This window comes from Myxocyprinus asiaticus, chromosome 37 (genome assembly GCF_019703515.2).
Source record: "Myxocyprinus asiaticus isolate MX2 ecotype Aquarium Trade chromosome 37, UBuf_Myxa_2, whole genome shotgun sequence".
NCBI classification, from domain to species: Eukaryota; Metazoa; Chordata; class Actinopteri; order Cypriniformes; family Catostomidae; genus Myxocyprinus; species Myxocyprinus asiaticus.
The window spans coordinates 12,291,842-12,310,237 of record NC_059380.1 but is presented as its reverse complement, the minus strand read 5'-3'; the positions used below and the strand labels follow the sequence as shown (position 1 = coordinate 12,310,237).

Here is an 18,396-nt window from a genome sequence, read left to right as displayed (position 1 = left end):
TAACTAAAAATATGTCTAAATTCAAATTACACTTCAAACGAACAAAAATATAATCAAAATAGCGAAGTGGTCAAATAAATCATACCAAATCCAAGCATTTTACTCTCTCCAACTTCTTCCACCAGCCCCTTTTGTAGTGACTTAAAAATCACACTACAACATGTTGTAAAATACCAATACAAATTATATGATAAATACAATTGTAAATATAAACATAATAATAATTGAAAAACAAACAATGATGACCTATAGATAGTTTAACACAAATCGTATAAAATTTTGTTCCATAAAACGGCTACAGCAGTGATCATCAGGGACTAAATTTGATGTTCCACTATATTTTCAGAGTTTGGATATGAACTTTATTAACGCATATCGTTTTATGTTGGAGCGCCAGTATTTGTTGTGGTCAATGCACGCGCGTGCACGTGATCTCCGGCAGGTAGCACTGTTGGGGGTGTTGATCTATCTCTCTTGGGCCCCCCTCGGTGGCTGGGCCCCTGAAACCCCCCCCCCCCCTTATGGGCCTGGGTGTACCACATCAGAGAGTGTATGTTTGTGTGCAACTATGAGGTTGAGCAAGTTCACTGTGCTCCCTGCATTAACTAATGAGTCAATATCCTACTGTCTTTCAGTGCCTGTGCATAGCTGCCCTGGATCTTACAGTCTTCCCAGAATAATCTCCATATTTAATTACTGGCATCCTGCTAAAAGTGAACAACTGTGGAGATTTGGAACAGGTCCAGTCAATGCAGTTGGGTGGCAGACAGGCTGTTTTCCATATGTGGATCAGATCTGGGCTGACATTTGTCTTATTTCCTTACCTAGTAAATAAGCAAAATTAATGAGAATGAGGGATTTAGTGTGTGTGTGTGTGTGTGTGTGTGTGTGTGTGTGTGTACTCCCCTCTAGCCCTGATCCATTTCCAGGACGTCCCATACAGAGGAGCATCTGTGTATGAAGCAGAGGGAGTCCACGAGAGACAAGAGCACTGTGAAAACTCTAAGAGTGCAGATATGTGTGAAATAGACAAAGACCTGCAGTTTAACACCAAACCGTTACCATATCCAGTGTCCCACACACACACACACACACACACACACACACATGTTGGTGCGGCTATCCTTATGAGGACTCTCCATAGACATAATGATTTTTATACTGTACAAACTATAGATTCTATCCCCTAACCCTAACCCTACCCCTAAACCTAACCCTCACAAAAAACTTTTACATTTTTGCATTTTCAAAAACACATCGCTTAGTATGTTTTTTTTAAGTGATTTAAATTATGGGGACACTAGAAATGTCCTCATAAACCACATTTATAGCACAATACCCTTGTAAATACCAGTTTGTAAGCTAAAAAAATGTCCTCGTAAACCACCCACCCACACACACACACACACACAAACACTCCATCCCCCATCATTTGCAGTTCAAATAACTTCCCTTTCCACTTGATGCCTGCCTGGGCTATTAATGCCTTGTAGGGTGTAACGTTCTTCTAGAATTCATATGAGGCGAATGTAAATAAGCAAAGACCACAGGGTGAGATTTAGAGAGATGAAAACTGTTAAAGTGCAAAGAACATTTATGGAACTAAAATGGGAAAATAAATCCTTTTCCCCTCTCTGTTTCTGTCTAGATTTATCACACACTCTTGTTTTTACTTGCATGTTTTTGTGATTTAACTTTAACTTTTTGTAAAAATGTCAGTCCCGCTAATGAACATTATGAATAAACTTCAGGCACCAGACACAGCGGCCCTTAGAATGCCCTCTTACGGACTTGCCCATTTATCTTTGAGCCTCTGGCTTTTTTGGCATAGCTTAATATCTGGTTGAACTTTAATCCACTTTTTCATACATTAAATGCTTTCAATTTGTATCTTTATACAAAATTAAGATCTCAGAGTGAGGCACTGTTCAATATCCTATTTCCTTTATTCTCTATCTTTTAGCATCTATAATTTAATTAAAAAAGCATTGTCTTCTATTTTATGCTTTAAAACTCCCTGATTTCTGCCTTGTAGCAATAACACAAATGAATTCCATTCTGCACTTCACCATATGCTATTTAAGCTCTTAATAGATAAACAGTCATAATAAACAGCTTAAGTCCTCTTTAATATGTTTCCTGCTTATTGAGATGATCGTGTAGCTCTGCATACTACTAACTTGATACGTGTGTTGTCAAACTAGATTTTCTTAAAAGTTAAGATTTCTCATTTTTAGCATTGCAGACAACCTTATTTGTGAAAGACCCACATTTATTCCTGCTGTGGTCTTTTGGACTTTTATTTTATCTTCCGTTCCATGGCATCCTCCTCGTCTAATAGATTATTGCCCATTTCTGGGTGAATTCCAACTATAAAGGATACTAGTTCTCTTGTCTTATTTTTCACTGTTAGCCTTTGGAAATCTTAGAGGTCTCACAAGGCTAGTCCAAAGGTAATATACCTCTTCAAAGATGAATGACTGAACGTGTGTCCTGACAGGGTTTGTCTGTAAGAAGGAAGTGTATGTAGAGCTTTTTGGGCTTTTTGGGCTGGGGTCACACCCTCTCTGATAATACATTTACCAGACGGTTGATGAGCCAGTCTGATCTCATAGTGAAAACAAGGGCTGAGTTCGGAATGGCATTCTTCCAATACTACTCTTACTACTTCTGCCATTTGTGCCTACGGCAGAATGTTTATGAGTAGTATAGTAGTATCCAAATCCGAACTCAGCCAGGTTGACTTTTCTTTAGCTAAAATCGGTCTGTGCTTACTGAAATTCGAAACACTGCCCCCAGTGGCCAAAGCGGTAAGTGTCAGCCTGATCTCATGAACATTACATAACCATGGCAACAAAATGACGTGCTTCTTACATGTTTCGCTGCTGTTTCCCAGTGAAATGTCCAGTGGGGGGCACCAAAAGTGTGTGAATATGCAAACGTGAATACTTCCTGGTTTCAGCTCGAGATCCAAACCTGGGTCCTATTTATGCAATGTGCCACAAGGAAAGGTAAACATGCCAGAGCTGTTGCAAAAATGTCTGATAAGAGATGCCGCTTGTTAGTGAGTCGACATAATGTGGCCGATCCTAGGGTACTGAAATCCTCAGAAACCTGTTGCATCAGCAAAGAGCGGATTGTTGCTTTTAAATAGAGAGTCTATGCTGTACTCTATTTGGCTGTCAAACATACATCATATAGTGGTCCCAAAATGTTTTCAAACTCACTTGAAAATGTCTGAATTTCATTGCATTAAATAACAAAATATCAACCCAAGTGGCATCTGTGCACAAATGATGCTAGAGTTTTTCTCAGAACTAATTTCACTTGTTGTAGCCATTTTGTTTTTCAATTACTTTAATCCAGTTGGTCCCAAGGTCATTTTTAGTGGATGTATGAAGTCATTTCCCCTCAAGTTCACACAGATGCCCTAGCAGTTTGATATTTAGTTGTTTTTCTAATGTAATAAGATTCATACACTGTAAAAATGTTTTAGTAATTTTAACATTAGAAGACTGTAAAAATACTACAGTAAAAATACTTTAATTGTTTAACGGGTAGTTACCTTATAATATACAGTAATTATTTTTTTATATATATATATTTAAAAAGACAATACATATAGTTTTATGGGAAAATGTTTTAAAAATATATATTTTTTATGTAAAAAGCATGCTTTCTGTATAATTAACAGTAAATGTTATATTATGTTTATCAAGAGAGTACATTTACATACTTTTTACAGTAAATTATTGTTAAAATTACGGTAAAAACAATAATCAGGCATTCCTAGAATTCCCTGTGTGACCCAGTTAATTTCATTATATTTTATGGGAATAGTTATGTTTCTTCTTATTTTTAATATCAGTTATGTACATTGGGGTATTCTGTGTTATATTTAATGTAGTTTAGTTAATGTTTATTACATTATTTTTATTTCACATGTGTTACCCTGATGGTGTTTAATGTTTGTGTGAGTGACACTGAGCACTGTCTCTATATGTTTATTGGTCATTGGTCCAGGAAGGGCCTCAATTGATGAACTTCATATCATCATGTGCCCTTTTGTAATTACTACGGTGATTAACAATACATTATCAAGTGAAAAGCAGATTTTTACAGTTTCAGAAGGTTAATATATCAAGTTTATTCATTAATAATATAAATGATGTTAATGCACCGTAAAATATACAGGCATCAAAATTACATCCCATAAAGCCTGAAACGTGGTTACCGTATTTCTGGCAACCACAGCTGCCAGTCTTTTACCGTAAATTTAACAGGATTTTTTTTTTTTTACAGTGTACATCTTAAAGTGTGCCTTAAGAGTCAGAATACTTTTTGGGGCCAAAAGCATGTAGACCTAATCTAATGTGACCAGAGCTGCAAGTTTCTGAAATGTGGGATGGGATAGGATAGGAGCGACATATAATCGCCCAGCTAGTTATCATTGCTCAACTAGCTGTGTGGATCATTATGTGTCAAATGTGTTGGTCAGGGCAATGGTGCAACATTGTAATGATATGAAATCAGTGATCATGAAGTGGGGCATAAGTCCAACTTCTGTTTCTGCCAGAAGAGATGCAAAAAAAAACTTGTCATGTACATTTATCTTTCAGTTTCACTCCATCTTTCTCTCTGCCTCTTACAATCTTTTTGACAAGTCAGACCTATCTCAGTCCCTTCTCCGTGTAAATGTTCACTGGCTGCTGCAGCCTCCCCAAACTAAATATTTAAACAGGGCATACTTGTGTACCCATTTATTTAACTTAAAGTTTAACTTGCTGCTTTAAAACCACTGCAAATCACGAAGAAGCTAAAGCACATTTGTGATTTCCTTGATTGGAATTTCCTTGCTGAAAGGATTAATTATTAAACATATACTTTCATTCTATTTTACAATTTGTGTGTGTGTGTATTTTCATGTTAATAAAAAAGTATCAATAGCAACAAAACCCAGAACATTCTGCTGCAGTTTATCTAAACAACATAAATTCTTCTCATTTAATCAAAACATTTTAGCAATTTTCTAGCACCATTATGCCAATTTGAAGGAAAACAGTTTTCATACAACTTTTCATCTTTGTAAAATGACAAGACCCTTTCCTGTGTATTTGTGAGAATGACATACTGTGCTGTGGGTTGTGACACCTACAGCCATCTCTGAGTGGATCTACTGTGAATGTTTAATGAATGGATTTTCGTTTGTAAAACTGGTCCTGGAATGGTAATGGAAGGCCTTCTGAGAGTCACTGGACCAGCCCACTCTCATTGTTCTGACTGAAAGCACAGGCTTATATTTGTGCATATGATAGCTATGTAAAAGAGAGAGAGAGAGAGAGAGAGAGAGAGAGAGAAAGAGAGAAAGAGAGAAATATTTTGAGTAGATGACTCATCAGAGCTGTCCAAGAGAAAGCTTTGTGTATTTTTGGAGACACTTTATTGTTCTATCTTAAAACAGGCCAAGTGCTCCATTAAGTGTACAATATAATAGTACACGTGTCATGTTTTATCTCAAGCTCTTCACTGCGGTCAAAACTTCCTGACAATACTGTCAAAGCAAATGTGCCCCACTTCTGCTTGTAGGTCTGGATGGTACCTCCTCAGAGCTCAGAATACTTCCCTCATGCTCTGCAGCACTTCAATGTAGTGGAGAAGCCTTTCAAAAGGGAAGAAGTGGGGCAGAAATAGCAAGTCAATCCACAAGGCCATGGAGGAGGAGCTCAGGGTCCCAGTGCAGCTCACAGAGGCTCAGGATAGCTTACAGTAATGTATTACACAGCCTGTCTTTCCCCCTCTCTCTCTCTTTGTCTATACAGGCTGTGAATAGTTAACCAAACTGAATTTCAAGCAAATCTCTGCTGCCACCCTGCTAAGCAAAAATAGATAGGCAGAGTATAGCGGATTGGAATAGAGTGCAGGCATATCAAGACAGATTTTTAAAAGTTGAAAACGCAACACTCATGGCACGAGACACTGAAAAACATCAGTACGTGACATTACAGTCAAAGACAAGGTGTCCCTAAAAAATGCTGCGCTCATGACGCAAGATGCTGAAAAAACAGTGAGACATGACACAACAAAGACGTTTGTCTATAAACACCAACAATTAAAAAAATTGCAATACAACACATCCTGTGTGAATGGCTCCTAAGGAGGGCATTTGCATAGAAAGGGGAGGAGGTGGTTTGCTTTACTTTGATTCCTTAAAGCCCATTCCCCAGAAGGAATTTGGTTATCTCATCCTGAGGTCATACCAGAAAAAGACTACGCATTCCTCAGCAATCAGCTGTTGAGGTTAGATACAGCTGCCCGAGTGTTGACTAAGAATGATAGTCATCAGCATTTTTCCCAAGAAAGAGGAGGTGTGGTACTTTCGAGAAGCACGAAGAAATTAAATGATGCAATTTTAAGTGTGCCTTTCCATTTTTCATTCAAACAAAAAAAGATTTCTGCTGATTGTCAATTGTCTCAACCAAATTGGAGAAATTTACTTTGTTATTTCCCTCTTATGAAAATCATGTGTGATTTGAGATTGCCCGGGAGGCTAAATGTTCTGTAAATTGCTGTGCTTTCAAACATATCATAACTGCACGGCGATGACAGAGAGTCAGTATATAGCAATTTTACACGTCCATAAATGTTATCATAAAAGAAGCCAATCAGCCACAGGATTTGGAGACCAGTGGTTTCACTGGATTTCTATTGCTGCATAGACGTGTGGCCAGGCATGTCAGTGAGTTTGTGGCTATGGGGAATGAAGTGGCTGTCAGAGTGTGTTATTCAGTAAAGCCTAAAGCACTGGGACAGTAGTAATTGATCCTACTGTGTGTGTGTAGGGATTTGGCTCAGACAGGACTGGTAAATGAGGAGCACAGTCCAATAAGAGATACCCTCTTTTCAGACGATTGCACATCCACACAAGCGTTAAAGAGCCAGCTGCATTCAAATAGATTTATGGATTGTTTTATAAAGTAATTTAACCACTGTTGTTTTCTTTCTTCTTTCCTTTTGTTGTGACCTGGTGTTGTGAGAACAACTGAGCGAAACCTTTTGATATGAGTTCAGCCTAGTATTGATTTACTCAAGCTAGCTGCGCTCACAATGTTAATCTCAGCATCATCTATGAATCTGGGTTACAGCGAGACACACTCACTGTTTTAAATGTATAACCACAAGACATTAACAATGTGTGTGTGTGTGTGTGTTAACATGATTTTAGTGTTATATAATTGTTTACTTACCTTTTCTGTGAAAAGTTATATCAAAGTCTCTTCAAGGCAAGTCAGTCCACTCAAGCACCATCTTTGGAATGCTCCCAGGCAGCTATTTCCATGGATACAAGCGGCATAAAAGTACAGCTCCTATCTACTTGAATGGGAAAAGACCAAAATCTTCAAAACAGATGTCCAAGAAACATTATGATAAAAGAACATATTTCAAATCAGCAGTAAAATCTGACAACAATGGTATCATAAATTGAGCTTCTTTAGCTCAGGTCATGCTCTTAAACGCTATTTTATAGGTAGGAGTTTGCATTTTAACCCTGTCATACGTACCGTCACACATATGTGACGGTTAATAACTGGGCCCCGCAGATTAGCGTCACACATATGTGTTTCTGCAACAGCCATTACAGAACAAGCTGCAAGATTCAAATAGGCTTTCGTGCCGACACAGGCTGCGCTGGTCAAGCGTCTGTAGTTTATATTCGCTCAAACAGTTTCTCATACAGTCTTTTAAACCACAGAATACGTTTATTCCATTTATCATACATCCAACTCGTCATCAAAGAAGTACAATAAAAAATTGACAGCTCTTATTCACAGAGTCAATACATCAAACGCGATCTTCCTCCGATGCATGCTGCCATTTGTTTACATAGTAGCAGTTGTCATTCGTCAAACAAACAGCTACTCAAAGAGTCTTTTCAAGCACATAATATGTTTATTTTATATAAAAAACTGCCAAATTGTCACCAAAGTACCACTTGTATATGCACTGCCATCATATCTAAACATGATCTTCCCATGCACGCAGACATGTCTGCTTATTATTAGGTGCAGATGCAGTTTTCATTCACACAAACAGCAACTCAAACTGTCTTTTCAGGCATATAATATGTTTGTTTTCTGAAAAGACAGCCAAACTATCACAAAAGCACCACGATAACAGTTTAAAACTCATATACTCACAGTGAAAACATGCTGATTGAGAGCGATATCCGATGCACGCAGCCAAGTTTGTTTACATTAGCACCTGTCACACACACACACAAAATGTCTGAGATGTCAAACAGTGCATAGGTAAACTGGACTGCTGATATTTTTTGTTAATTAGTTTTTTACAGCTATAAAAATGAAATAAAACAAAAACAGTACAGCAGACATAACCTATTTGTTCACGTTTACTATATTATATACAGTATATTTATTTTTATTTTATGACAAGAAAACAAAAATTTTAATAAAAACACTCTGCCCCCCTCTACCGGCTGTGCAGTGTCACATGCAAAAATAACTCACTCCAGGGGGCAATGCAGAGGAATTTAGACCCTACTCATGAAAAGGTTAAAGGTGATTGGCTCTTTCAACTGTGAGGTGGGACTTCCTTTTCTACATCAGCTGGCTGATGGGCTTTCCAATATCTCTCATTTATTTTAATACCAGTGTTCCGTCTCTGCTAAACTGTCTCTAGATATAACCAGAACACTTCAACTAAGGTGAGCCTACATGCTAACATAAGAAAGCATAACTCAGCGGTCCCATAGACATTCTGTGAGTGGTACACTGGCGAGGAGACAAGAAGCCATTCTTTTTGAACGGATGTCTTTGGAGGAAATGCTTCAGTGTGCTGAATAAAATGCTTTTGTGTGTAAACAGCTCATCACTTATTGAATTGACCGCCTGTGCCCTAATCTTCAACATGCTTTACACTAAACAATCATTTTGGAATAAACTGTGTGAAGTTCACTACGATAAAATTGCTGTTTTATAGTAAAAGACGAGGACAATTTTGCGATAGCTAGGTATCGGTTTACGGCACTCCCCATTAATTTGTATGGTGTCCGCAAACAGTGACTTACTGTCGTAACGCTAGTTGACTGTTACGTTCTCCCCTATGATAGAGCCATGGAGGTTGTTATCTCAGTAAATAAAATAATCTCTGATATATCTAATTTACCACTTTGTTGCCAATGACGACGTAATGCCGTAAACCACAACACCCTAAAACGGCTGCAAAAAACTACTGTTTTAACAACTTTACAGCTCAAATAATACATGTTTTCACAGAAGAATAAATGTAAGTGCTTTTATAAAATTATAATTATTATGGATTATCAAATTGGCCCATTCACTTCCTATGAAAATGCCTCACTTTAAACCTTTTTTTTTTTTTTTTTTTTTTTACGAAAATGAGACGAATCGAAATTATTTTTTGTGGTCATCAACATAAAGCCACAAATGCTGTCGATTGAGCTCAATTTGTGTTGAACCTGGAATATTAAAGGAATAATTCACCAAAAAATGAAAATTCTCTCATCATTTGCTCACCCTTATGCCATTCCAGATGTGTATGACTTTCATTCATTTGCTGAATTCAAATGAAGATTTTTAGTAAATTTCTCAGCTCTTTTGGCCATACAATGCATGTGAATGGGTGCCAAATTTTTGAAGCTCCGAAAATCACATAAGTCATTATAAAAGTAATCCATAAGACTCCAGTGGTTAAATCAATATCTTCAAAAGCTATATGATAGGTGTGGGTGAGAAACAGATCACTTTTACATTCTTCTTCTTGTGTTTTTGTTGATTCACCTTCTTCATGCATACCACCCCCTACTGGGCAGGGAGAAGAATTTCAAGCAAAAGGGGACTTAAATATTGATCTGTTTCTCACCCACACCTATCATATCACTTCTGAAAATATGGATTAAAACACTGGAGTCATATGGATTACTTTTATGATGCCTTTATGTGCTTTTTGGAGCATCACAATTTTGGCACCCATTTACTTGCATTGTGAGGACCAGAGCTGAAATATTCTTCTAAAAATCATAATTTGTGTTCTGCAGAAGAAAAAAAGTCATACACATCTGGGATGGCATGAGGGTGAGTAAATGATGAGAGAATTATCATTTTTGGGTGAACTATTTCTTTAAGACTCAAAACACAACACTAGCTGAGTGTCCTGTAAATTTAATGATCTCAAAACAGCGCAAAGATGGCACTAAACTAATTGTATGCTACATAAGTCAGTTTTGCATGCTAGTGCATAACATATAGCCTACAGTTTATAAATATTACAAAACCTCTAAACGTTTCTTTTCCCTGCTCAGTTACTTTTAGCATAGTAAATTTCATGTATTGCCTGGAGTCTACAATTGGAGGGAAAGAGACAGTTTTGCATGTAAATGATTCCAACAACACCAGCTATTGACGTCGCTAATTAAACTAATGTAGGTACGCTGACTTGCTGACATCGTGGACGCTCATTACCATTAACAAGCTCGAATGGGCAGTGCGAACAGCGAGCCAGTCTGGTCCAAGCCATGGTTCACTGAGTCTGTTATTGACGCCAGGCGCAGGCTGTTAATAGCTTTACGCCTTATAATGTCCTGATCCTGCTGGTGGAACTAACGCGGAGAATTGGGCTGGATGTGCGGGGACGCTTCGTGTTTTTCCCATTATTACAGAGCCACCAGAGCTTGAGGCATGTCTTTTTTGGATACACTTGCATGAACTAAGGCTGGTTGGCAGATTTGTTTGCAGCAGTTACTTGACAAAGACGTGCGGGACAGCGGATTGAATCGCGTCGAGCTGAGCGTTTGTTTGTTAAAAAAAACAAACAAACAAAAAAAAAAAAAAGTGAAAATGCGCTAACTGTTCGTTTTTTCTCCCACGGAAACGCTGGAGATGTGTGAAGCGTGCTTAGAGATTGATATTGTCCGATGCGAAACGATCTCTCATCTTCGTGCAGGGTAAAAGGTAAGTATTTGTGGCTCTCTGTTACTTTAATGGGGTCAGTAGTTTGTATTTTGCCTATCGAGCCTTCGCTCCTTGGCTGCATGATGTGGTCGAGGTATTCTGAGGAAGTAAATCCATTGAGATCAAACAACTTCATTTTATAAATCAAAAATAGGCTGCATACATACGATTTTCCACTGGGAACTGTTATGCATCCATGAGTCTACTTGCAGACTTAAATTAAACATACGGTGTTATTGGAGAGCAGTCTTTCGGGGTCTTACCTTTTATAATACGTTTTATGTCGTTTTTGGTTTTCTTACTATGACTGCGAAAGCCCGAGCTGCATACAGCTTGCGTATGCCGTCTTTCTATTTGAGTCATATCTAGTTGACCTGACCCTGTTAGCCGGATTAAGTCTTTGTTTAGCTTTGTTTTGTTGGATTAACATACGAAGGGACAAAGTGGAGAATTAAAGCTCAAGAGAGAACGAGACACCCCCAGCAGCTGGCTTTGAATCCGAGTATGTACACTCGCGTTTGCGGGAGCGTTCTTGTTTTGACGCGTCGCGCGCTTGCTTGCAGTACAGAAGAGGTGTTGCACCGTGTTGGAAAAATCTGTCTTTTACAGCACTATTTGGATTAAATCAATATCGTTTCCTCCTGCACCCCCTGTTCATTTGAAGCGACCTCCATGAAACTGATTTATTTTCTTTGAGTAATTGATTTAGGGGCCGTTCATACCGAACGCGTTCTTACGCTATTAAAAGTTAGACGCAGCGCAACGAATAGGACAGAACGCTGGTGTCTCGAGACATGTTTTTAAAAGTGGAAGTCCCTTTAACGTGACACGGCGTCTAAAAAACGCGGCGCTCCAGCGCGAGGCAGTCAAAGGCGTCCGTCTAGCGCATGACTAAACAGAAGAACAATTAAAAACAGCGCGATGTGAACAGCCATTTATTCATCCGTCAAAGTTCATATAGTTCTCATTAGCACAAAGGGTTGGCTTGTTTGAATTACTCGTGTCAGTGTTCATATAAAATACAGTAGTCACTAGTAATGTCTTCCTGTTAAATTTAGTCAGTGCCAAATAAAGCAGAACTATGTAGACAGCTATTAATATCACTTCATAACATTCCAGCCGAAAAGCAGATTTTGTTACGAGTTATTTTATAAATGGACAGATTTAAATAGCTCTCTATCTTACACAAACACACTATTAGCATGTTTCCTTTCCTAGCCTGTACAGTTTTGATGTTATTCCTTTTTTAATGTGGGAAAATCCTACTCATTTCATGTGCACACAAGATAAGTGAGAGTAAATGGAGGAGAACTGGCTCTCACTAGCACTCAGCTGTGACCAGCTTCTCTGCTGTGTGTTGCCCTTTAAAGAGGTTGCTTAATTGTCTGGAGTGATGCCATGGAAAAGCTTGGGAGTCTCATCCAAGAGATGCTGGATTTTATTATTATTTTTCATTTTTTGGAAAAGCCATGTTAGACCTGGTTCCTCGCTTTTGGTAAATATGGCAATTGTATTCAAGATGACAATGCAGCCCCTATGTCTAGGCCGTTGGCTATTGTTAACACGTATTAGATGAGATTGTCTGGATTTTAAGGGGATAAGTGTCCCTCAACCTAACAATAAGTCCACATCTGTTGTTGTCTGAACAATTAAAAAATCCAATGATTAACCCACAATGAGCAATTGTCCGATCAGGTCATAAATCACATGAACCATTTTCCACTTCAACAAGGCCGTAACCAAGCCTTGAACATTGGGGGGCACCAAACCATTTTGGGGGTGGGGGGGGGTCGCGGGTGTTGGTCACAAATATAATTGTCCTCTTTGGTCCTTTAAAGTAGTAAAGGCTCTGAATGCAATACATTTCTTTAAATGTGATAAAGGCCCAAAATTGTATCATTTTTGGTTTTAAAAGATTTTTTTTTTTCACACAGAAGTTTACACAATACAAGACTACCACTGTGTTTACATTGCTAGCAATTTGACTGTTTTAGTCATCTTTTCTTTTATGTGCTGTATCAAAGAAAATATGAATATAATTAGATTTTCTTTTCATCACCGATATATCTGATTTTCTCCCCTTTTCTCCCCAATTTGGAATGCCCAATTCCCAATGCGCTCTAAGTCCTTGTGGTGGCGAAGTGACTCTCCTCAATCTGGGTGGTGGAGGATGAATTTCAGTTGCCTCCGCATCTGAGACAGTCAATCTGCACATTTTATCACGTGGCTTGTTGAGCGTGTTACCTTGGAGACCTAGTGCGTGGAGGCTTCACGCTATTCTCCGCAGCATCCATGCACAACTCGCCACGTGCCCCACTGAGAGCGAGAACCATATTATAGCGACCACGAAGAGGTTAACCCAACGTGACTCTACCCACCCTAGCAACCGGGCCAATTGGTTGCTTAGGAAGCCTGACTGGAGTCACGCCCTGGATTCAAACTTGTGACTCCAGGTGTGGAAGTCAGCGTCTTTACTTGCGGAGCTACCCAGGCCCTGAAAAACATCATTATTAATATGCCATAAAAGTTGTCCTTACAACAAAGCTGTTGTGTGGCCCCTGAAAGCTTTGAATATAATGCACTTGTCATATGGACTACTGTTATGATGTCTTTAGACTGAAACTTTAATAGTGCTTTTATAGTATTTGTCCTTTTTGAAGCTCGACCGGCTCACTATAAACTGTTAAAATATCTATTTATGTTCCAAGAAAAAGTAACAGCATGTGGGTTTTGAACAACATAAGGGTGAGTAAAAGTACATTTTCCATTTAGGTGAACAACTACTTTAACTGGTGGCACATCCTCAAAATAGTCTCTTTTAAAACAAGACTCTTAGGAGATGCTGTACAAAATTCAGAAGTAAAGACATAAAATCTTTAATTTTAAATTATTACCTAATAATATTTGCATTACAAATATGACACTGTCCTTGCCACAACCTAAAAACTTAATTGAAGCCACAAGTCACAGGTCTTAAATGTTCTAGTTCTAATCTGAGGGTGAAAACGCTCTACTTTGTGTTATAGATCATTTTCTAAGGCAATATCAAGTGAATTTTCTAAAAAGCTACTTCAGAATTTCACCAGATAACCACATTCATTCAATTCCTTTACAAAATACACACATTCACTCTGTCTTAAGCCTGATATGCTGAAAATGGCTCTGTTAATGTTTTCACATTCAAAATTATGAATGACATACAAATCACATACTGTACGTGACATATTTTTAATTAAAAACGGCTAATTTCGCCAAATGGTGAATGGTTTGCACCATTGGAAATGACTGTTGGTCTGTACAACATTTCAATCATAAAATAGTGGGCAAATATTGCATGTTTAGTTTTAACACTTTTAACCTGAACTGCTGACACTATGTGCTGTGCGGCGCTGGAATAATCCGCAAGGTTCCCACTCAGCTTCTTAAATTTGAGTCCCGCCTTCATCTATTTGATCGGCTATCTCATATGACATTGATGAGCATGTTAGACTACTGTGCATGCTAAAAGGTAAACTTTTTTTAAACCATTATGTTATTCCTGCAACAACTTATTGACAATTAAACAGTGGTGCATAATGAACTGCAGCAGAACAGCAACAAGGATATCAATTATTGTGGGGGACAATCTGGCCATATCTGATTACTGGGGGGGACTTGTCCCCCTCAGTGTATATTGTGGTTACGGCCCTGCGCTTAGATGTCTCAGGGGCATAACAACCTTCCTCCTAGATTACATTCCCAGTCTTCCATATTTGCTGTGTTGGACATCCTTTCTAAATGCTATCAGTGGAGAAGTCTTGTAGATCACATTGACTGGGTCTTAGCATGACATTTGTAATGAAATCAGTATGCATAGCAGCAATCCCTTTTAATTCAGATCACATTTAGATGGTTATGGATGAACATTATCGATGGACCGTGGAGTGGTGTTGAGCCTGGAATTTTCAATCATGTGCGAAGCATAGTAGAACATGGAAGGAAGCCTTTGGAATCGCATTCAATTTGTCCTGTGTGGTTTAGAGGGATAAAGGCCAGATTTCCTGTGAACTCATTTTTGTCCAGTTCATTTATCTGGATCAGACCAGCATCTCTGTGGGTTCCTTTTCAAAGTCATCTTAAAAACTTTATGCAGCTAAATAGGTTCATCCTTTCCAGACATTCATGCATGCATTAGTAATTTTGACCAGTTAGAGTGTATTGATGAAAGACTACAGTTCCCAAAGGTGTACAAGATTGCAGTACTGATTCTTTTTTTGTTTTCCGCACTTATTTTCATGCTGATTTGCTCTGCAGAGAGAGCAGGTAACTTTTTCCTATGAGTTGTGAAGTGGCCACCCTTAACGTAGGTGAATTACCCTTGCTCATGGGTGTTGGAACTGCCGAGAGACCAGCTGCATGGCCTATATATAAGTCTGCTCACCAGTTACCACCCACTGAAACATTACAGAGACTCTGGCTCTGGCTTTGAGACTTTTTTGATTTAAGGTGCTGCTTTTAAACTACTTGGGGTTCATGCAGGTTTTAAAGCACTTCAGCCATTTATTGGTTGTTTTTGTTTCCTATGTCTTAAATATTTATAAATTAACTATTGTGTTCTATGCAAGACAATCGCAAACTTGTAGAAGAAATACCACGACTCACTCTTCATATTCACAAGCCAATAAAGCCATTAGACCGTATTGCTGATAGCTTAAACTGAACCAAGAGAATCATGTGCCTGTTGAGTTTTTGAAATATTTTTCATGGTTTGGTTTTAAGGACATTTTGAGTTGGGTAAATAATTTTAGTTCTTTGTTGGTTTGCCACTCGATGCCCGACGTATAATATGGGTCCTGAAGAAAAATCACTGATGTAGATGATTCTATAGATTAAATATGTTCATAAGTTAGCCATCTGGCCATTTTGGCCAATGTGAAAAGTCAGTCAATTAGTGTGTTAGTCACCAGTTTGTGTCTTTGACACCTTGCAGCCTGTCAGGTCTCTGCTAATGGGATTGGCCCTAAGTGGGTGGCTTTTTTTCTCTTCCTCTGGTCTAAGAGGTTAGTTAATCTGACCAACTGGCAGGCATGCTCAAAGTGTGGTTTTGGCAGATCTTGGGGCCTCTGTCTGCTTGCCTGGATACTAACCAGATGCAGCGTGTTTGACTGGTGGAGTGTTTCATCATAACATGAATCATTGGATGTGTTGAGGGTTTTTGTTGGAATCTAAGGTTGCTGCGGGTTGTAACCAAATGTGGCCATGTTGATTGACAAAGTGGAAAAATCAAGAGAGAAAGTTGAAGAATAAAGAGAGAAAAGCTAGAAGAGTAGAAGTGTTGACTAAGAGGTTGAACTTGAGGTGTACGGGCTCACCTGTAAGAGCATAGTGATTTTAGTTGTATGGCGCTCAGTTTTATCATAATTTTAGTAAATTAATATAAGAGAGTCTGTCTTCACTATCTGAGCAAATGTTTGGTTGGAATAGTGTGTCACCTTGTGTGTAACATTAATAAATTTGTCCTATTTGAAACCTTAAAATTATTACAGAAGATGGATGGAACTGTCTATTCAAGGGTCTAATAATCTCTACTAAACTAATCAAACCACACAAAACACCACTGTTAACAGGAAAAATGTATACATACAATACAAAGTATCCAGACTTGAGTGTTTGTGTCTTTTTAGTGTGTAATCTTTTTGATGTTAAACTATATTCCAATTATTTAAAATTCTTTCTTTTATCTGATGCGGTGTGACTTTCTTAGTTCATTATGAAAAATATAAATTTTTTGGTAATGTACTAGGGTTGCTCCAATACCAAAACTTTGGCTTTGCTACGATACCAGCCCTGGTACCTCGGTATCGAAACTAGGCCTAAATCGATACTTCAGCAACAAATAAAAAGCCTCAGATTACTGATAAAATCACACAGAATATAACTTGATTAAAAGAACTGCATAAAGTCTTCCAGTTATAAATTCTGCATTTTCCAGTTGAATTTTACTGGATTCCATGTTTTATGTTTTAATGTAATAATCAAAACAGTGTTTAATCAATTCATATTTAAAAAAATAAATAAAATAAAAATATCAAATAAAACAAAGCACAACAGAGCTTCACAGTATAAATGAAAACATTAATGAAAAGAAATCTAATTACCTGTGGTGCAAGACTGCTACGGCTGAATTACAGTGTGCAGTACACTTTCAGTACACTTGTTGTAATTTTGCATACTTGTAATAATAATAATTACAAACAATAATAATAATAAACCATTTATTATTAAGGCTATGTCCACATTCTCCCGCTGATTGGGACAACTCCGTGCCAGGCGTGCATCCTCACGGCCCGGCCACACCCTCCTCATCACATACCCCCAAAGCCCGATTCAGGTCGGGGAACCAAACGGCTTGACCTACAACATTTATTTGTGCAGACGCGATAACAATGACGATGAATTTGAAGTTCAAGACTTTTTCTATGTCCAAAACATCCAAAACAAACTGACTTCAAAATAAGCTACTTAATAGCTTGATTAATACATCAATACAACTGTTATTCTTTATTTATTTATTTATTTTTTTATATATAAAGTTGTACACAAAAAATCGAGCAACGCAACAAAAATTCAAACCCTCCCATTCTAATGACTGAAGCTGTCACTCACTGTTTGAGCCCTGCAGTTTGGTGTGAGCTCACTGACAGATTTCTGCACCCACAAATGCACTCGTAATAAATATAGCTGTTTAAACAACACAAAATCATTTATTTAGACCCTGTCTGTACCTTGATTAGTTTTGTCGCATTGCTTGTTTGCGGTTTGTTTACCTGCGATAAATAAAACGGCGCGACATTTAACGAATTGAAAATAATTCAAAATTGCTCCCCTTTGTTCTACAGCTTCTTTTCGAGTGTCAGGTGATGTTTCTTTAGCAATAATTTTCGTGTGCCATCACAAACCGAGATAAATTATACTGTAAAGCAAGTATCTGGATGTCAGACTATTCACAGCTTGAGCATTTGGATTGGTTGTCATTACTGATAGGACTGTACTGTAGACTCACTGTGTATCTAATTGGCCATTGCCATTTCATTGCTCAACGCACACCTCTGGGATTGGTAAGAAACTTAAACGCTGCAAAAACACGTTCTAAATAGAAACCATTAACGCAACAGGAGTAGTCTTAAATTTAATGCTGTAATCGTCAGTTTTCACAATTACATAACCGTGGCAGCCATAATCGTAATTGTGATTCGTTTTTTGATGAAATGTGCTGCCCTAGCTATTTCCATTTTCCATGTCCATATTACAACAGAAAGACAGCGTTTTGAATTTCATCCACTTGGGAGAGCGATTTTGAAAAGCTCAGTTTTCGCTGTCAAAAACGCCATCTCAGTGTGGGTGGAAGGCCAAAACATAGAGGAAAAAG

General features: G+C 38.1%; 1 protein-coding gene across 3 annotated transcripts in view; it reads left to right on the top strand.

Annotated features, from left to right (window-relative positions):
* Positions 1-18,396, top strand: part of LOC127427701 (prickle-like protein 2) — a 69,357-nt gene that overhangs the window by 33,336 nt on the left and 17,625 nt on the right. The window contains exon 1 of one of the 3 annotated variants that reach the window (XM_051675452.1): positions 10,518-10,713. The exons of 1 other annotated variant lie outside the window; for it this stretch is intronic. The gene's annotated coding sequence lies outside the window, so the exon portion shown is untranslated. Of the gene's footprint in view, positions 1-10,517; positions 10,989-18,396 lie in introns of those variants that run through there. One more of the 3 variants, XM_051675450.1, reaches the window with a different exon arrangement.